The sequence below is a fragment of the Dasypus novemcinctus genome, chromosome 3, assembly GCF_030445035.2.
Source record: "Dasypus novemcinctus isolate mDasNov1 chromosome 3, mDasNov1.1.hap2, whole genome shotgun sequence".
Lineage (NCBI taxonomy): Eukaryota > Metazoa > Chordata > Mammalia > Cingulata > Dasypodidae > Dasypus > Dasypus novemcinctus.
In genome coordinates this window covers 80509529-80528760 of record NC_080675.1, presented here as the reverse complement: position 1 = coordinate 80528760, position 19232 = coordinate 80509529, and the positions used below count along the sequence as shown (strand labels likewise).

General features: G+C 51.2%; 1 long non-coding RNA gene and 2 other non-coding genes across 3 annotated transcripts; 1 reads left to right on the top strand and 2 right to left on the bottom strand.

Annotated features, from left to right (window-relative positions):
* Positions 1 to 777: 777 nt before the first annotated feature.
* LOC131278130 (U1 spliceosomal RNA) lies at positions 778 to 941 on the bottom strand. Its single transcript, XR_009185385.1, has one exon. It is a non-coding gene; the product is annotated as a U1 spliceosomal RNA (small nuclear RNA).
* Positions 942 to 2985: 2044 nt separating this feature from the next.
* On the bottom strand, positions 2986 to 3149 carry LOC131278124 (U1 spliceosomal RNA). The gene has a single exon (XR_009185374.1). It is a non-coding gene; the product is annotated as a U1 spliceosomal RNA (small nuclear RNA).
* On the top strand, positions 3133 to 4162 carry LOC139438677 (uncharacterized). Its single transcript, XR_011648379.1, has 2 exons — positions 3133 to 3722; positions 3844 to 4162. It is a non-coding gene; the product is annotated as an uncharacterized lncRNA (long non-coding RNA).
* Positions 4163 to 19232: the final 15070 nt, after the last annotated feature.

The window sequence follows — 19232 nt, the reverse complement described above, 5'->3', positions numbered from 1 at the left end:
AGACAAAAATCCCTGATCTCATGGGACTTATATTTTAGTGAGTGAAGTTGATTTAGGGAATGAAAATGTACAGCACGTTAGTTACTTAGTTAGATCAGCAGTTCTCCATCTGTAACGCGCATAGAATCTGCTTGGGATCCTGCTAAAGTGGAAATTGCGATTCAGTAGTTTTGTTTTGTTTTGTTTTTTTTCAGGGTTTTAGACATCTTTATTTTGGGTCAAGTCTAAAATTCCAGAACTGTAAAAGCTGTAGCAAATAATTTACACAATTCAGTAGTTCTTGTAAAGGCTGCGGTCCAAGACTGCATTTCCAACCAGCTCCCAGATGCCCGGTGATGCTGAAGCAGCTGGTCAAGGACAACACATTGAACAGCAAGGTGAGTTCGTTCAGTGGTCACGAGAACTATAGAAACGGGGGCGGGGCGGGGCGCGCGCGTAGGAAGAGAGGCTAAAGAAAGGGGGGCGTTGTGAGAAGGCAGGCTTGCTGAGTCTGACGGGGTACAGGCCAAGTTTTCTAGAGAGGACTTCAAAGACCCCTCAGAGCTCATAGCCCCATAGCCCCGGCCTCACAAGAAAAGCCAAGCCTTCCGGAAGCCTTGAGCTTTGCGGCAACAACAGTTGTTCCTCCGAGTCCTTGAAGGTAAACGCGGTACATTGTCCTACTTGAGGAACCACGCGTCTGCCTCCTTTCCCGTGCGTACGGAAGAAGTAAAAACAAGCAAATACCAAAAGGAAACAGACCAAGCAGCTCTGATTTTCGCGAACTTGAAGAACGCCAGGGGGAGAGCGCGAACGCAGTCCCCCACTACCACAGATTGTGCAGTCGAGTTTCCCACATTTGGGGAAATCGCAGAGGTCAACACACGCGGAGTGCAAAGCGTAGGTCTCGCCCTGGGAAAACCACCTTCGTGATCGTGGTATCTCCCCAGCCAGGTAAGTATGGCCTGCCGCGCCCGCCTCCCTCCCCGCCCTCGCCCTCGCCACGCTCTTCACTGACCGTCACTTCGCCCGCGCGCCCTCCGCACCCGCGCCTCCCCAAAGCCCCTTTCTCCCACCTCAGCCGTCAGACACGCCACTTGGGTAACACTTGGACTTTGCCAAGCACCAGACGTGCGTTCCCAGGCTGGCCGGGACCAGCAGCCCCTGCGCGCCCCTGCGCGCCCCGCTCCTCTGCATACGCGACGCCCTTGCCCTGACGTCCCCCGCGCAGCCCGTCTGTGGCCCGGGGACGCCGGACCTTTCCTCGGGCAGGTGAGACCGGCTCTGGCTTTTCTAATTAAAATGAAGGTTACCTTGTAGAGTGAATTTTTAAGTTAGGTTGAGTGCCTGTACAGGAAACGAAGATACGTAGTATGTTAGATCAGTGCTTCTCAAGCTTTAGTCAATTGGGGGGTCTTGCTAACACGGGCGTTCTGATTCAGTTAAAGCTTGCGAAGGTGGCGGCCTAAGAATCTCTGCCTTCCTAACAAGCTCCCAAGTGCTACCTAGTGCTGGGGGGGGGGGGGGGTGTCAAGGACTACAGTTTGAGGAGCAAGGTCTTTTGGTGGTGACAAGTAGTATGGGGGAACTTAAGCGGGGAAGAGTGGGGTGGTAGGGTGCCCATTGAGAAGGCAGGCTGCTGAGCCTTTGGAGGGGCGTTGGAATATGGGCCATGGTTCTTGAAGAGGACTCGGAAGGCCCAAAACCAAAGCAAGAAGCCAATTGGAAAGATACGGAACACATTCGCAAGAATATCGGAGTCAAGTGCAAACCAGCTATTGCGTCAAGAAGTAGGACGCCCTGGCACCGAGGGATTATTACCAAGCGCTATAACCAGCCATGCATTTAGAAAAATACCTAGGCCAAAAGGGGAAACATTGTGTGTGTGTGTGTGTGTGTGTGTGTGTGTGTGTGTGTGTGTATTGGGCGGAGGGGGGAGAGAGAGGGAGAGAGAATTTATGGCTCAGAGATTTCAAAGTGAGTCGGAAAGGTTACGCTTATGCAGGTAGGCAGATTTCACGAACTGCCACAGTAAACACAGCCTCAGACAACAAGCGCTGCCCAGTGCTCTAGGAACGTCCAGACACTAGAGGCACACAGCCTCCTGGGAAATCGTCACCTCCTCCGTGGGCCCTATAGGGGAATATACGATAATCTGTTTCCGCAATATAACATAGCTATTATACTCTCTACTTCCCCTGCTCGTGATTCTTCTACCCCTTTTATTTGAACGTGTAATCCTCAATATACCCATTAAATACATATCTTCGAGACTTGAACTTTGGGTTCTTCATAAGCATATGCTGGTTGAGCCCTGGATGTCGACAGAGTTGCGGCCAACTGCTATTCTCCAGGTCTTCAGGCTTGCCCTGGACAACAGACAAAACTGCTGCTGCTGCTGCTGCTGGAGGACAAGTCCCATCCACCCCCAAAACAAGAAGTATCTACAACTGCAAGGAAAACAGTGCCTTCCACCTGCCCCTTAGTATAGCTGAGTCCTCCAGAGCAGACATCAATCCCAAATCCCTCAAGACTGAGAAAGGAACAAATAAAGGGCTAGGTAGGCAGGGTGGTAAGGACCGACCAAAAAGTACATTGACTAATATTCATATCCGCAGTTATGTTGTGTAAACTTAAGAACCTGTAAACACTGATAGGAAGATAGTAGCTGCCAAGGGTTTGAGGAGGGCGGTAGCGAGGTGCACAGCCGTCAGCTGTTCCACAGGACACCGCAGTAACCGGATAGATGACTCGCCTTTCACCTCCCAAAGCCTAGGTGAAAGATGACAGCAACGAAGCAGAAGCCGGAACAGCAACGCAGCAGCCCTCAGCGTCCCTTCTCGCGAAGAGTAACTGAGCCCGCAGTTCTAAGCAGTTATTACAAACGCGCCCCCGCGCACGTTAAGGTATCACCGCACTGAAGAGGTCTGCGTACGCACACGCTCTCGGACTCAGCAGCACTGGGGCGCAAGCGCGCACAACGCAAATCTAATTTTATACAAAAGCCAGGGGAGAGCGCGAACGCAGTCCCCCACTACCACAAATTATGCAGTCGAGTTTCCCACATTTGGGGAAATCGCAGGGGTCAGCACATCCGGAGTGCAATGGATAAGCCTCGCCCTGGGAAAACCACCTTCGTGATCATGGTATCTCCCCTGCCAGGTAAGTATGAGTTGCCTTCCTCGCCTCCCTCCCCGCCCTCGCCCTCGCCACGCTCTTCACAGACGGTCACTTCGCCCGCGCCCTCCGCACCCTCGCCTTCCCAACTCCCTTTCTCCGAGCTTAGAGCTCAGAAAGGCCACCTCGGAAACACCTGGGTTTTGCCAAGCGCGAGACGTGGGTGCCCGGGCTGAACGGGACCAGCAGCCCCTGCGCCCGGAGTCATCTACATATGCCACGCCTCTGCCGTGACGTCTTCAGCGCGCCCGCCCTTCTCCACGCCCCGACCTACCAAGGCCCTCCAGAGACCCGCCCGAGACCCGTGCTCCCTCCCTTCCCGGGAAAAGTCTTCCCGGCGCTTTGTTCTCCTCAGTCCAGACTCATCCGCGGGAATAGACTGTCAGTTAAACGTTAAATACTGCCGTCAGCGGTTCCTCATCCGCTGAAGGTGCAATTTTTATTAGCCCTCATTCGCGGGTCTTCCTGAATGTGAATGCTTATGCTCTCAGGCTATGTACTAACCTAATCGCGTAACAGTGAAAGAAAAACTTGAAGACTATCAGGCCGCGGTGCCCCTACGCTGGGTAAGCACGAGGGGTGGGGGCGGGGTGTTGAAGAGTCTCTGAAAATCGAATGACCGGGAACCGAAGATGCCACCTTTCTGTCGTCGGCGGGTTACCCGGACTTGCCTTTTCCTTACCGTAGGAGTTGGAGTTGTGCTCCAGGCTGAGAAGAGGTTAAAGGAGGTGTATTAGTCAACCAAAGGGGTGCTGACGCAAAATACCAGAAGTCTGTTGGCTTTTATAAAGGGCGTTTACTTGGAGTGGTGAAGCAGGCCAGTAAGATGGGGAATCGAGATGGATCTGGAACCTGGCAGAGTCCACGTGGACATCAGTAACCCCCTGAGATGGCTGCCGGAAGACCCTCCCCAAGATTCTGCCATTCAGAACAAAGACTTCTGGAAGCCAGGCGAAGCCCCTGGCTGTTCCCCAAGGACTTTATCCTTGGGCCCTCGTGGGGGATTGGTGGGTGGGGCAATCAATCAAAACAACAAACAGCTATGACTCCTCCTATGCCCTTAGCAAAGGGGTGGAATAATTACCAGTTCAAAAAGCCAGGCCTGACCGCTCTCTGATGCGCTCTCTCGCCTGCGGACCCAGTCCTGCCCTCTGCGCACCGCTCTCGCTCTTGCCATTTTTCCTCTGCCACGCAACTAAACCTGCGGATTTATAGTCTGTAAATCATAGTCTGTAAATCAGCCCTCTTTATCACTCTTCAGCCCCTTCCTCTCTACCTGGGGCACCTGCTCTGTTATTTTTTCTCCCATTCCTCTCCCCTCCCTACCGGGACAAATGACTGGCCGAACTCACCCGACCGTGCTCTTGAAATTCATTTCTGCAGCATAGTTAAGAACCGAGACAAAATCCGGTAATATAGTTGGCGAGGCAGCCCAGGAGATGATTGGTGAGTGAAGTAAAACTGTGGCATACAGTGTGCTTAATGCCTTCCTTTGCTTCTCCATTTTAAACGGGCTCACCTACGAGCCCCTACAGCATTTAATCCTGGGGGGAAGAGACTAGGGCATGGGAACTTTGCATCTGTGCTGCAAGCCTGGGCTTGTTAGATTGATGAGAAATAAAAAGCATAACCTTGCAAAAATATCTAACAAGTCACTCCTGCCCCCGGTTCTGTGGTTCGCCCTGTGAGGGCATGGCCTTGCAGGAGAATATCAAATGAATAACTCCTACCCCCTGTTTCTGTAAATCAGCCTTGGAAACATGGCCTAGAAGAGAGATATCAAACGAGTGACTCCCCCCGCCCCGCTTCTGTAAATCAGCCCGCAACCTTGCACCTGCATTCTGCTTCTGTAACCCCGCTTGCAAAATTTCGGCTAGCAACGCGTTAGCCATTGAGCAAAAGTCGTGCTGGTCCCACATAATCCTATATAAACCTATGAAAACTGAAAAACGGGGCTCAGAATTTGGAGATTGACTCTCCCCTGGGCCTGCGCATAATAAATCTGTTCCTCCACTTCTCCTGAGAGCTGGTTTTGGGTCTTTCTGCAGTTCAGAACTCCTGGCTTTGCTGCAGCATTTGGTTCCCTGACCGGGAAACCCAAACGCACTGGCCCTTTGAGCCTCCGGTTTGGGACTGGTGGGCGCGGACGGCGGAGATCTCCACACGAACAGGGCAACACCACCTGTGCCCTTGACGGGGCCTTCTTCGGGGAAAAGGTCCCTGTGGGCCGCGTCCTCCACCCTGGCCTGACTCGGTGGAGAGGTGGATTGAACAGCACCAGGAGATATCAGAAAGGTAAAGCCCCAGGGTTCTGAGTCCCAGTCAGGCCCATCTCTGGACAGAAGGGGAGACTGATCACCTCCCAGAAATCTTGAGATTCGCGATTCCAGGATAGGGCAGTCCCTTGAGTGGGACTGTTAACCTCTGAGTGATTGAGTGAATGAATGGGGACTGCAGAGGTTTGCCTCTGCTGATCCACTTTGTAGCTCCACGGCCTGCACCATGGAGTCCAAGTCGGCCCCAACCTGCCCTCCGCGGCTACGTCGTATGGCATAGAGTCTGGTTAATCCAGACTCTACATGGACGCCTTAGTCTAAGACGAGCCTAAGTTCTCGTGAGAGACGTGGACAGGCAGGCATCTGAGTGGCCTCATGAGAGGCTCCCCTTCTTTGTTTGTCCTGCGACACTGGTTCAGGGATGGGGTCATCACAGTCCAAACTCACAGTCTTAGAGTGTATGTTAAAAAACTTCAGGAAAGGCTTTTCTGGGGAGTATAGTGTCCATATGTCCCCCAGAACTCTCCAGACTCTGAGCAGACTAGAGTGGCCTAATTAGTCCTCAGGGAGAACCCTAGAGGTAGCCAAACTTCATGCAGTTTGGCAGGCAGTCACGAGACCCCTGGCCACCCTGATCAGTTTCCCTACATCAATTCCTGGTTAAAAATTGCCCAAACCCTGCCCCCTTAGGTTCGATTCTGTGTTGAAAGGAAGGGTCAAAATAGGGTCCTAATAACTCAAACGGCCAAACCTCGAAAACCTAGTGTTCTACAAAATCTCCAGAAGAAAACCCACTACCCCTGCCATTTGTTCCAGCTGTTCCAGAACATCTCCCTGCCCTGGAGCCTCCACAAGCAGATCTCCCAGAAACTCCTCCACTTTCAGTCTCCCTGGCCCGTCAGCCCCCCTGGGAGGTCCCGAGACCCCTTTGCACAAAGACTCTGGCCAGCGCAACCTGCGCTTCATATGCCCCTCCATGAAACACAGGGTCCAGCCCAGGTCAGTGCAGGCGGAACAGCCCAACCCGGGAGGCCAATCCTGTCTTATCAGCCTTTCACAACTGCAGATGTCTTAAACTGGAAGCACCACACCCCTTCATGTTCAGAAAAGCCTCAAGCTCTTATCAACCCCGTGGAGTTCATTTTCCAAACCCACCGCCCCACTTGGGATGGTTACCGCCACCTCCTCCTAAGCCTGTTCAATACAGAGGAGAGGCACCGAATCCTCATGGAAGCCAAAAAGAGGTTGCCAGAACAGGGCCCTGCAGGTGTCTTAGAGCCAGAGGAATGGGCCCGAGAAGCAGCACCAGAAGCTCAACCGGCCTGGGACTTTAACACAGATCAGGGGTGGGCTGCCCTTCAGCAGTACTGAGAAGACCTCCTCAGAGGGGTGTGGGAAGGAGCAAGGTGGCCCACAGACCTCTCCAGAATGGCCTCTGTCATTCAAAAGCCTGAAAAACCTCCAGGAAATTTTTATAAGCAACTTTGCAAAGCCTTCAAGATTTACACCCCCTACAACCCAGACACCCCAGAAAGCCAGAAAATAGTCAATGCAGCTTTCATCGTCCAGGCGTCACCGGACATCAAACAAAAACTTTAGAAGCTAAATGGGTTCACAGAGATAAACATCTCCCAGCTCCTCAAAGTCGCAAAGTATTCATCAATCAGGACAAAACTGCTGGGTGGGAAGCAAAAACAGCAAATAAAACAGCCGGTCTCTCTATTAGCAGCAGCCTTAAAAATCCAGACCCAACCAATCGGGAAAGCCCATCCCAAAAAGGGGGGAGTACTTCACCCTGACACTCCCTGCTGCTGCCAGTACTGCCTGGGGCCACCTGGTTTATGTGTCTAGATTTAAAGGTCACCTTTTTTCTGCCTGCGGGTAGCTCCCCAGAGTCGGTCACTATTTACTTTTAAAAGGGAGAATCCCAAGACTCAAAAAAAAAAAAAGGACTCAATTAACTTGGACTCAGCTCCCACAAAGATTCAAAAAAAAACCACGCCTACGGAAGCGGATTTGGTCAATGGGTAGAGTGTCTGACTACCACATGGGAGGTCCAGGGCTTCCCGACCTGTGTGATGAGCTGGCCCACACACAGCGCTGATGCACGCAAGGAGTGCCATGCCATGCAGGGGTGTCCCCCGCATAGGAGAGCCCCATGCACAAGGAGTGCACCCCAGAATGAGAGCCACCCAGCATGAAAAATATGCAGCCTGCCCAGGAATGGTGCCGCACACACGGAGAGCTGACGCAGCAAGATGACGCAACAAAATGTGACGCAGATTCTGGGTGCCGCTGACAAGAATACAAGCGGACACAGAATAACACACAGCAAATGGACACAGAGAGCAGACAACTGTGGGGGGGGGGCGGGGAAGGTGAGAGAAAATAAAAATCTTTGAAAAAAAAAAACAGAACAGAAACCCCCACCTCTTTTCCTAAATCCTACCACTTTCCTGTTGACCGAAAGAGGAACTCCTGAACACAAATGCACAAAAATGACAATAAGGTGTATATCAGCTGCCCCAACCTCCAGGACGGGCCACCTCCTTGCCCAGATCAAGCCCTAGTCACAAACGGCAGCAGTTTTATCAGAAATGAAAAGAGGCTTACTAAATATGCAGTCGCCACAGCTAAATAAGTAATAAAAGCAGCTCCCCTACCTAAAAGGTAGTCTGCACAGCAAGCAAAACTGTGGGCACTAATTCAAACCCCACAACTGGCCACCGGGCAAATGGTAAACATTTACACTAACTCTAAGTATGCATTTGCTACTGTACATATCCATGGAGCAATTTATAAGGAGAGGGGACTCCTAACTGCAGGGAGAAAAAAAAAAACCCTTCAACTACTGAAGGCAGTCTGGAAGCCAAGCAGGGTCACCATCATACACTGTCAGGAACATCAGAAAAAAACAGATGCAGTTACTAAAGGAAATACCCTAGCTGATGAAGCAGCTCGAAAGGGAACCACAAAGGCCCTCAAACTGCAACCCCGCCACTGGTGCCTCACCAGTCCCTTTTAAAACAACACATTAAAAAACTAAACTACCTGGGAGAAACAGGAGTGGGCAAAGAAAAAGAAAGACACAAACCTCAGGGGAAAACTGGCTACTCCTGGAGAGCCAAGTCTTCCTCCCAGAGGGGGCCGCCCACATCCTTGTTCCCCACCACCACCAGCTCGCCTACTTGAAAAAAACACCTGCTTTAAAAGCCCTGCTCAGAAAATAGGACTACGTTGCCCTGATAACCTCACTCTGCCTCACCGTTAGCAGCCGATGCCAAACCTGCACTAAAAACAACCCCTCCCAAGGTCCCCAGGCCCCTGCTGGCATCCAACACATAGGAAGTGCCCCTTTTAAAAACCTAACAATGGACTTTACAGAAATAAAGCCAAGTCGAAGGTATAGGTACTTATTAGTAATAATGTGCACCTCCTCGGACTGGTCAAGGCCTTTCCCACCCGCACCGTAAAACAAGAAAAGTAACTAAAGCTTTGCTCTGAGAAATAGTTCCCCGGCACAGGATACCTTTACCCATAAGCAGCAACAGTGGCCCAGCTTTCATGTCAGCTGTTGTCCAAGAGCTAGCAAAATGTTAGGAATTAGTAAAAACTCCACACAGCATACAGGCCCAAAGCTCAGGGAAAGTAAAACTCATAAGTCAAATCCTCAAAACCACCCTAGCCAAGGTCTGTAAAAAAAAAAAATTTTAATGGCCTCCTGTGAGTAAATCTACTCCCATTAGCCCTCCCTAAAGTCAGACTGCACCCCCCCAGGCCCTGAGGCTTTTCACCTTTTGAAGTTCTGTTTATTTTTTTTTTAAGATTTATTTTTATTTATTTCTTCCCCCTCTTCCCCCCACCCCCCTTTGTCTGCTCTCTGTGTCCGTTCACTGTGTGCTCTTCTGTGTCCACTTGTATTCTTGTCAGCTGACCGGCTCCTGGGCCCGGGGCAGCAATGAACCTAGAAGAGTCGGGGAAACCCAGAACTTGCCAAAAGAACCCTTGCGTTGTGGGGTTTTTTTTTGTTTTTGTTTTTGTTTTAAATTAATGGCCATTTGTTGCTGCCTTTCTCAGCCCCTCCTCCCCTTTCAGCCCCCGCCGCCCTTCCCGCCAGTCCCGCCCATATTGCCAACCTACAATCTGCCCTCTTCCTCAGTAACTGCTTATCTCAGGTCTATCCATCAGCTTCAGCCTGTCCACAGCCGCCCCTTAGCCAGCCCTCCCTTCATCACGCCCCTCCCTCTACCCAACCCTATATGGCTAAGTGTACTTCCGTAATAAAGCAGACCTGTTCTTGCGCTCAAGCGGTCTCCGTGGTTTTTCCCCAACCGTGCGTCCCCCACGCCTGGAGAACCGGTGCTCCCTCTTGTGGCACCCCCCGCCGGTGGTTCGGCAGGAGCAAGCCCCCCCGACTCTTGGGCCTGAGCGAGGACGAAACCCTCTCGCTCAGCTACAACTGGCGCCCAACGTGGGGCTCCTCCCCCGGCCCCTCTCTGCTGCTGCTGCTGCTGTGATCGTCCTCCTCTCCAGGTAGGGACCCCTCGCCCGGACGAGCCCCAAGGGACCCCTCGCCGTCGTCCCGTCCCTATCCCGTCATGGGCGCCTCTTTGTCATTGCGTCAGGCGCCGCAAGTCAGGGCCCTCGCTGCCCTGCTCGATGCCAATGGAGTCCGCGTCTCCTTGCGGCAGCTTCAAAAGTACTGGGATCTCTTGCTCCCCTTTAATCCGTGGCTCGCCACCTGCCAACTCTGGAGCCCGGACACATACTCGCGACTCATAGATCGAGTCACCTCCGCCATGGAGCACGAGAAACGCACCTTCCCAGCAGGCCTCTTACCCGTTCTCGTTGCCATTCGCACTTGTCTCCTTGGCGCTCCGACCGAAGCCGTTTATGAAGCTTCTCCCAAACGGCCTCTAGACTGTGATCCCGATGAGTCTGCCGACACTGACTCTCTGTCTAACCAACTTGCTGCTGCTCTCGAGCGCGAACCTCCCCGCCCGAGCTCCCCGCAGCACACAGAAACCACTCCTGCCGCTCCCCAAGATGGCGAACTTCCGCCTTCTTCCCCCACTTCTGCCCAAGATGGTGCGCATCCGGCTTCTTCTCCGCCAGTATCCTCCTCCTCCCGCCTCTACCCGCCTCTTCCTGCCCAGTCAGCATCCAGTTCGGACCCGGAAACTGCAGGGTCGCCATCTTCCGCTAAACCGGAAGCGCCCCCCGCGCCATTTTGTCCGCCGCCGGATGTAGCTGCTCCGCCATCTTGGCCGGCGCCCGGAAGGGTCCTGCCGCCATTTTGTTGTCACCCGGAAGCCGCTAAGCCACCATTTTCTCACCCGTGTTCCGCTTATCCCTTGCCGCCGCCGTACGGCAATAGCCCTTCACCTGCCTTGGCTGCTCCATCGGCCCCCGGTGCCATGCCTCCTCAAACCCCTCAGCTGTATCCGCTAAATCCGCAGCCCATGCCGCAGCGACCCCAAACTTGGCTACCCTTTACAGCGGAAGAGGTCAGAACCCTCCGCAAAGCTGTAAAGGAAGATGGGATTGGCAGCCCTTATGCGCAGCAACTACTTGAGGAGTTAGGGACCCAACTCGTTCTCCCATATGACTGGATTGCACTAGCCCGTGCCATCCTGACGCCGGGTCAATTTATTGAATGGCGCGCCCATTATCAAGCGGCTGTTGACCGGCAAATCGTGCAGAATGCCCAGGCCGGCGTCCTCGATCCCTCCGATGCATACACGGGCACCAACAATTATGCAAACCCTCGTTCTTATCTCGAAATTGACCCAGGGTTTTGGCACCGGGTAAAGGTCCTCGTCCAGCGGTCATTCTCTCTAGTTTCCACCAAGCAGCCCACCAAGCTCGCGCAGCTGCTTCAGGACTCCAATGAGACCTTCCCAGCATTTGTCGCCCGCGTCCTGGAAGCTTGTCAGTGGAAAATTTCCAGCGAGGATGCCCAATTTGCGTTAGCCAAAGAGTTAGTCATTGACGGGTGCCTTGCGCCGTTCCGGGCCATAATCCTTCCCATACGCGACAAAGCTCTGCACGAATGGGTCCTTGCTTGCCGTGACGTCGACCCACAAGTCAAAACACTCACCGCTGCCTTTGCCTCTGCCATGGCTGTTTCATCCAGCCCCACTTCCGTCTGCTTTCGGTGCGGCCAGCCCGGCCACTTCGTCCGTGAGTGCTCCCAGCCAGGCCCAGCGCCTCGCTCAGACCCACCGATGCGACGGCCAAGGGGCCCTTCTACGCCGTGTCCGCATTGTGGGAAAGGTTATCACTGGGCCCGCGACTGCCGTGCCACCCAAGGTTCCCAGCAGCCTTTAAACTCCCAGCGGGGCAGGCCTCAGCCCCACCCTCAAGAGGCCCCCAGGAGAATTCCCAAGCCATAATGTGGACAATGCCCATCACACGCCGCCAGAAACCCTCATTAGAGCTTAAGATTAATGGGCAATGGCTTGATGGGCTTCTGGATTCTGGCGCTGAAGTCTCCTGTGTTCCCTTCGAAATCGCCGCATTCAATCACTGGCCCCTCGAAACTGGCCCTCAAGTCATCGGCGCCACAGGAGCCGCTGCCTCCTGGAAAACATCCCAGCCTCTGCATTGGAGCGACCGAGAAGGCCACGAAGGCCAAATTCGTCCACTCGTCCTTTCGTCAGTCCAGACCATCTTATGGGGGAGAGATGTTCTCAGCCAGCTAAAGGCCCGAATCACCACAGAAGCCTTCTCAGCTGCGCTGCCCCCCCCTTCTAGGGGCCACTGCTCCCATCTCAAAACCTGACCCTATCCCTCTGGAATGGGACACAGAGGAGCCCATCTGGGTCGAGCAGTGGCCCTTGCCAGCTCACAAATTGCAGGCTCTCTCTGCCCTCGTCAAAGAGCAGCTACAAGCAGGGCATATAGAGCCGTCCACTAGTCCCTACAATTCACCAGTCTTTGTCATTAGCAAGAAGAACACCGGCAAATACCGCCTTCTCCACGACCTCCGTGAGATCAACAAACATATTAAGCCTATGGGGTCACCTCAACCAGGATGCCCGCACCCCACCGCAGTCCCCCAGCATTTTCATGCGGCAACCATCGACATCAAGGACTGCTTTTTCTCTATTCCTCTTCACCCCCGGGACTGTCCACGATTCGCATTCACAGTTCCGCGCATCAACAACCAAGGCGCAGCTCAGCGATTTCAGTGGCGAGTATTGCCTCAAGGCATGTGCAACAGCCCGACTATGTGCCAACTGTATGTCAACCATGCTGTTGAGCCGCTGCGCTCCAAGTTCAATCCGGAGCACACATACATTCTCCACTACATGGACGATCTCCTTTTAGCAGCGAGCTCCAGTGCGCTCCTCAATGATCTGCTCTCGGCAATAATAACAAACCTCTCCAGCCTCGGGCTTACTGTGCAGCCTGACAAAATAAACCTCCAGCCTCCTTTTCAATTCCTAGGCTTTCATTTTCATCGGTTCATCCAACCCGCAAGCCCAAAAATCCACCTTTCTGATAGGATGACGCTAACCAAGCTCCAGCAACTTTGCGGGCAAATCAACTGGCTTCGCTCGGCGCTTCCCATCACAACAGCGCAAATGCAGCCCCTCTTCGAGCTCTTGCAGACCAAGGATAGCCCACCAACTGCAGCCACTCGCAGCATCACCATCACCCCCGCTGCCCGAGAAGCCGTCCAACAGGTCAGCGCCGCTCTGCAGCAGTGCCGCCTGGAGCGGTTCTCCCCTGACCTTCCAATTTTGGCTTTAGTTCTGCCAACGCCGGTCACTCCCATGGGTCTCTTATGGCAAGATGGCCCCCTCCTCTTTCTTCATACGTCAAAAAGCAAGCTCCCAAAAAGCTGCCCTTTCCTAAGGGCCTGGATTGCGCTGGCCACTGACTTAGTACTTCTCTCCATACAGACGTATGGTATCCCGCCACACACCATTGTCTGGCCTTTAGATGCCAAAGAAGTTACCTCCCTCATCATGAACAATGCCCAAATGCAGAGCCTGGTAGAGCTCTTTCACGGCTCCTTTGACAACCACTATCCTCATCACCGATTGCTGCAGGGAATGTCTCAATTGGCGTTTTCCAACCCATTCCGTCCATTGCCCGCACGGAACCCGATCCCTTCAGCCATCACTGCCTTCGCAGATGCCTCAAAAATGGCGTTTGCCGCCATCATATACACTCCTGGGAATCCTGAGCCACGGCAACTGCTGTTCGCAAATGACTTTTCTGTTCAAGTGGGCGAGCTTCTAGCTGTCGCTGCAGTCCTCAATCTCCACCCAGACCAGCCTCTCAACATCTTTACTGACAGCCTATACACTCTTCAGGTGTGTCGCAGCCTCCCGCTTGCTACTTTCCTACCAGGTGACTCAAACATCGATCGGGTGCTCGCCTTCGTACAGCGACTGCTTGAGGCGAGGCAGCAGCCCTGGTTCATTGCTCATATCAGAAGCCACTCTGGCCTACCAGGACCGCTGGCTCAAGGGAATGACCTCGCTGATGCTTCTGTGTCAAACCGCCAGGTAAACCCTGTCCTCCTCCATGAAAGCCCTGCCGACGGGCCGCGACTTGGAGACTTTGTTAATCAAGCCAAGCTCCTGCATTCCCAATTCCACTTCTCCGCGCGGTCCATCCGGAAGCTCTTCCCCGACTTACCCATTGAAACTTGCAAACACCTTGCGCGCCATTGTTGCCAGTTGGGCCTTTGCAGCCTCAGGGTGTTAACCCCCGCGGCCTCCGCCCCAACTCAAGGTGGCAATTAGATGTCACTCATGTCAGTGCATTTGGCCGCCTCAAATATCTTCATGTGGCAACTGACACCTTTTCGCATCTGTGCCATGCAGTCCCTCTTGCGGGAGAAAGTGCTAAACACTGCATCAAGGCGCTTCGCCAAGCTATTTTGTTCATGGGAATTCCATGGGATCTCAAAACAGACAACGGACCAGTGTATCGCAGTGCCTCCTTCGCCAGCTTCGTGCAGATGTATCACATCACGCATCATTTTGGCATTCCATACAATCCACAGGGGCAAGGAATCGTCGAGCGCACTCACCAACAGCTCAAGCTACTTATTCAAAAAGAAAGGGCCTCTTCTCCCCACAAGGCCCCCGCCGACGTCGTGACTGCCTGCCTCATTCATCACAATCTCCTAACCTTCGATGACCATGGACTCTCCCCCACCCATAAGCACTGGGGACCCATGTGGCAGCCCTCGCAAGTTCCCCTCGTCCATTGGAAAGACCCTGCCACAAATCGTTGGCAAGATCCAGCTCCCCTCCTAGCACAGGGGAGGGGCTTTGCTTGCGTCTTTCCAGATTCTGAGCCGCAGCCGCTCTGGGTTCCTGGGCGTTGCATTCGGCCCGCCACTGACCCATTAGTTCCACCGAACAATCAGCACCCTATGCCTTCGGTGAGAGATAACATTGAGAGTGGATACGGCCCAGAGGTCGCCCCGTTCACCCGGATCCAGCACCAGCCATCATCAAGGAACGCCCCTTCTTAAAACGTTTCAGACCCTTACCCCGCTCTCCTTACCCCCCTCATGCTGCCCGCTCGCCAAGTGTGGAGAGCGAGGAGTTTTCTCCACAGATGCCGCACCGTCAGATGATGCCTCTACACAGCCTCGCAGCCGTTCTCTTCGTCCTGGCTTCCCTCGCTCTCCCAGCCGCTGCCAACCCAAGTCACCAGCCCTTCAATTGGACCCTCTCCCTCTGGCAACAAAAAAGGCTCCTCGCCTCGAACGTAACCGCCTCCGCCCCCTCTTTCACAACTGATGTCGCCAACCTCACTGGACGCACGAACCTTCCGTCTTATGAGTGGGGGGGACACAACCCCGCTGCCACAGGTTTCTCCACCTACTCCAGACTGCACGCCTATAGCTTCTTGTCTTCCTCTCCTTACTTCTCCCCAACTACTCCTCCCCCTCGGGCGAGGGGTACAGGGGCATCACAGGCCCGTTTCGCTGGCAAGGCTCGGCGCGCGCCAGGCGCCTGCGTGCGCCGACCCTAATGGCGGGCACATGCATCCTGGCCAGATGCTATGTCGTCCGCTCACGGCCGGCCGGTCCTCGTGGTCTCCCCCCACCCCTCGTCCTATTCCAGTACCCGTCCTTATAACCTCCTTTTCCTCCTCCTCCTCATAATCCTTGTCTTTTGTTGCTGCGCACGCCGAGTTATTCACACCCACAGTGCGCACCAAAACTTGTTGCCTCTATTTCTTTTTAAAACGAAAGGAGCAATTGTTGCCGCCTTTCTCAGCCCCTCCTCCCCTTTCAGCCCCCGCCGCCCTTCCCGCCAGTCCCGCCCATATTGCCAACCTACAATCTGCCCTCTTCCCCAGTAACTGCTTACCTCAGGTCTATCCATCAGCTTCAGCCTGTCCACAGCCGCCCCTTAGCCAACCCTCCCTTCATCACGCCCCTCCCTCTACCCAACCCTATATAGCTAAGTGTACTTCCGTAATAAAGCAGACCTGTTCTTGCGCTCAAGCGGTCTCCGTGGTTTTTCCCCAACCGTGCGTCCCCCACGCCTGGAGAACCGGTGCTCCCTCTTGGGGCACCCCCCGCCGGTGGTTCGGCAGGAGCAAGCCCCCCCGACTCTTGGGCCTGAGCGAGGACGAAACCCTCTCGCTCAGCTACAGCCATTCTATGCAGTGTGAGAGGATATCTCATTGTCATTTTGATTTGCATTTCCTTAATAGCTAGTGATATGGAACAAATTTGCATGTGCATTTTGGCCATTTGTATTTCTTCTTTAGAGAAATGTCTATTTAAATCCTTTGCCCATTTTTTAATTGCATTGCTTGCTCTTTTATTCTTGAGTTGTATGATCTCTTTATGTAGAATGGAAATCAAACCCTTATTGGACGTGAGGCTTCCAAATATTTTCTCCCAGTGAGTGGTCTGCTTCTTCACCTCCTTGACAAAGTCGTTTGAATCACAAAGGTGTTTAAGTTTGAGAAGGTCCCTTTTATCCATGTTTTCTTTCATCACTCCTGCTTTTGGTGTCAGGTTTAAGAATGCACCACCTATCACCAGGTCTTGAAGATGTTTTCCTACTCTTTCCCCGAGGAGCTTTATGGCTCTTGATTTTCCATTTAGGTCTTTTTTTTCCATTTAAAAAATGTATTGAAGTATATCACTCATGCATAAACATGCATGGACAATAAGGGTATAGTAAAAGTAGTGAACCTACAAAACAAACATGAGCAGTACCACACAGGGCTCCCACACCTCACCCCACCACTGATACCTTGTATTGTTGTGAAACACTTTTAACAAACGATGAAAGAGCTTCCTCAAAATATTACCACCAGCCAAAGTATCTTACATTTGGTGTATTCCCCCCATCCCATCCCATTATTATTATTACCGTTATCATTTTTATACCATTCATACATAAACATACATAAACAGTAAGTGTGTAGTAAAAGTTGTGAACTTATAAAGCAAACATGCGTAACATCATACAGGGGTCCCATACATCAACCCACTGCCAACACCTTGCATTTCATGAGATGTTTGTTACAAATTATGAAAGAATATCATCCAAATCTTACTACTATAGTAACTATAGTCCATACCTTACATTTGGTGACTCCCCCCCCAACCCACTCTATTATTTTTTAAAATATATTTTTATTAGAAAAGTTGTGAACTTACGAAACAATCATGCTCATGTGCAGAATTCCCATACAGCACTCCTTCACCAACATACCACACCGTGGTGGGACATTGTTACAGGTTGTTACAACTGATGGTCTATTTAGGTCTTGGGTTTATTCTGAGTTAATTTTTGTATAAGGTGCGAGATAGGGGTCCTCTTTCTTTCTTTTGGCTATGGATATTCAGTTCTCTCAGCACCATTTGTTGAATGGACTGTTCTGTCCGAGCTGGGTGGGTTTGACAGGCTTGTCAAAAAGCACTTAACCATAGATGGGAGAGTCTGTTTCTGAACCATCAGTTCGGTTCCATTGGTCTATGTGTCTGTCTATATGCCAGTTTTACCATGCTGCTTTTACCACTGTAGCTGGGTAATATGATTTAAAGTCCAGAAGTGAGAGTCCTCCATCTTCGCTTTTCCTTTTTAAGATGTTTCTGGGTATTCAGGGTCCCTTACCCTTCCAAATAAGTTAGATAATTGTGTTTTCCATTTGTTTAAAAATATGCTGGTGGAATTTTTATTGGGATTGCACTGAATCGGTTTATCAATTTGGATGGAATTGACATCTTAGTGATATTTAGTCTTCCAATCCATGAGCATGGAATGTTTTACCAATTATTTAGTCATTTTAAATTTCTTTTAACAATGCTTTGTAGTTTTCTGAATATAAGTGCTTTACATCTTTAAGTTTATTCCTAAATATTTTATTCTTTTAGTTGCTATTGTAAATGGAATTTTTTTTCCTGACATCCTCCTCAGATTGCGCATTACTAGTGTTCAGAAATAGCACTGATTTTTGCATATCGATCTTTTGTCCTGACGTTCTACTGAAATTGTTTATTAGTTCTAGCAGCTTTGTTGTAGATGCTTCAGCACTTTCTAGGTATAGGATTTTACCATCTGTGGATAACGAAAGCTTTACTTCTTCCATTCCGATTTGTGTGACTTTTATTTCTTTTTTCTTGCCTGATTACTCTAGCTAGAACCTCTAGCACTATATTGAACAACAGTGGTGACAGTGGCCATCCTTCCCTTGTTCTTGATCTCAATGGGAAAACTTTCAGTCTTTTCACCATTGAGTACAATATTAGCTGTGGGTTTTTCTTTTTTTTTCTTTTTTTAAAGATTTATTTATTTATTTAATTCCCCCCTTCCCCCGGTTGTCTGTTCTCTGTGTCTATTTGCTGTGTCTTGTTTCTTTTGTCCGCTTCTGTTGTTGTCAGCAGCACGGGAAGTGTGGGCGGCGCCATTCCCGGGCAGGCTGCACTTTTCTTTCGCGCTGGGCGGCTCTCGTTACGGGTGCAGGGACACCCCTGCGTGGCGCGGCACTCCTTGCGCGCATCAGCACTGTGCATGGGCCAGCTCCACACGGGTCAAGGAGGCTCGGGGTTTGAACCGCGGACCTCCCATGTGGTAGACGGATGCCCTAACCACTGGGTCAAGTCCGTTTCCCAACTGTGGGTTTTTCATATATGGCCTTTATCATGTTCATAAAGTTTCCTTCAATTCCTACCTTTTGAACTGTTTTTATCAAGAAAGGATACTGTATTTTTTTAAATGCCTTTTCTGTATCAACCAATAGAATCATGTGGTTTTTCTTCTTGGATTTATTAATGTGGTGTATTACAGTGATTGACTTGCTTGTGTTGAACCACCCTTGCAGGCCTGTGATAAAACCCACTTGATCATGGTAAATACTTCTTTTAATGTGTTGTTGGATTGGATTAACAAGTATTTTGTTGAGGATGTTTGCATCTGTATTCATTAGGGAAAAGGGGCTGTAATTTCTTTTCCCTTTAACAAATGAGTTTTATTGATACATATTAATAAAAGCATACAACTCGTCAAAAGTGTACAGTGGTATTTGGAACATAGTTGTGCATTCATCACTTCAATCATTATTAGAGCATTTTCATTATTTCAGTAATAATAATAAACAAACAAACAAAAAAAACCAGACAAGTGAACAAGAAAATTAATTCTTCACCTCCCGATCTCTCAATTTTTTCCCTGTTATTTCTGGGTATTCTTGCACAAATATTAATTTATTTATTAAGCAGTTTGATTGAGATATATTCACACACCATTTGATCCATCTGAAGTGTATAAACAGTGGCTTTTAGTATAATCACAATGTCGT